The sequence below is a fragment of the Arachis hypogaea genome, chromosome 14, assembly GCF_003086295.3.
Source record: "Arachis hypogaea cultivar Tifrunner chromosome 14, arahy.Tifrunner.gnm2.J5K5, whole genome shotgun sequence".
Taxonomy (NCBI): Eukaryota; Viridiplantae; Streptophyta; class Magnoliopsida; order Fabales; family Fabaceae; genus Arachis; species Arachis hypogaea.
The window spans coordinates 96,316,906-96,318,564 of record NC_092049.1 but is presented as its reverse complement, the minus strand read 5'-3'; positions in this window follow the sequence as shown (position 1 = coordinate 96,318,564).

The following is a 1,659-nucleotide window of genomic DNA, read 5'->3' as shown; positions in this document are numbered from 1 at the left end:
AGAGCTAGAGGTGTTCCTGCTAACGGATGCACCAAAGGGAGAGGAAGCTTAAGCAAAGGACCGTCCAACTTAAGGACGTTAAAGAAAAGTGCTTGGTGGGAGGCACCCCACCGTGGTAAGATCTTCCTTGTGTATACCATCTTGCTTTTAGCCTTAGATTCTTGTGAATTTTGTGACTTCTAAATGTTGTTGATTGCATAGGATTGCTAGTTTTGTTGTTCTTGTTGGATAACTAGGATATCTAGATAGATTTCATCATTTTGGTATGGACGAATTATTGAAGTTAGAGAAAATGCTTTGTCTTGAATGGTGCATGAATTTATAAGTGTTTTCTTGACTACTAGCTTGAACACCTGCCAAAAATGTGATAGAATAGCTTTTTCCTATGTTGTATATAAAAAAAGCAAGGAAAAAGAGCATCCACGCGCGAGCGAATCGTGCGCGAGCGCGCCGGAGGTGTATTTCTTACTCTTGGGCCTAAAACCCGAGACTCATGCCCACTTTGTGCCCATTTCGTGCTAGGCACCCACGCGCCAGCGTACGTACCGCCTGTGCGCCCCTTGCAATTTGATCATCGACGTGCAAGCGCACTGTGCGCGCGCGCGCCATTGGTGCGATCTGAACTCCCTGCTATAAAAATCAGAGAGTTGTGTCATACTTGTGCCTAACCTGTGCCTGTACCGACGCGCCCGCACCGGTCGCCAATCCACTCATGCACACGTCCACGCACTGTGCGCGTCCGAGCGTCTGTGCTGCATGCCAACTATGGTACAAATTACCCGAGACTTAGGCCAACTTTGTGCTTGTCCTGTGCCAAGGGCACAGCTGTATTCACGCGTACGCACCAATGACGCGCGCGTCCCTTGACTAACCTTCACCGACGCGCCAGCGCACCGTGCGCGCGCGCACCGGTCGCGCAAACCAGTTTTAAAGCTGGCGCGCCCTGCTCTTATCCCTCTCCCATCTTCTTTCTTATTTCTTTCTTCTTCCTTCTCCATCACCTCTCTTCTCTTCTTTCTTCTTCCTTACTTTACCACCGTCTCCGGCCACTTACTGGCGACTACCACCATTTCCGGTGGCCCTACATCTCTCTCTTCTCTTTTTCATCTTCACAAAAGAAAACTCCACCTTGTTCTTTTACACTTCTTAAGGTTTTACTTCTTCCATATCACATCTATTACTTTCTTTGCATAATCTCTTCTTCTAGTTAGATTTTTCTTGTTTATTTACTTATTTTCTCTTTTAGTTGCACGCTTTTACTACTTACTTTTTGTTTGTTTACTTTTTCCTTCTTCATGTTTTTCCATGGTTGTTGAATTTAAATTTAATTTGCTTTGATGGTTCTTCTTAATCGTTTTCATTGTCTTTGTCATGTAAGTGATGTTATGTGATGATTGATATTTCATTTTGGGCTTCAAATTGGTTGAGTATCTCGTAATTGCTCATTGCTTGATAACTGCACACCAAGTGTTCAAGGAAATGCACGAATGTCATCTTGGTTTATTTTAATCATATATATTCAATTTGGTGCTTCCTCCTCACTCACTTGTTGTCTTCTATACGCATTGAGTCTACTTTGCTTGCTAATTAGATACTCATTGAACATGACTTGCTCTTTGTTATGGATGCTTGAGATTATTCTTCTCATGCCATATTGCA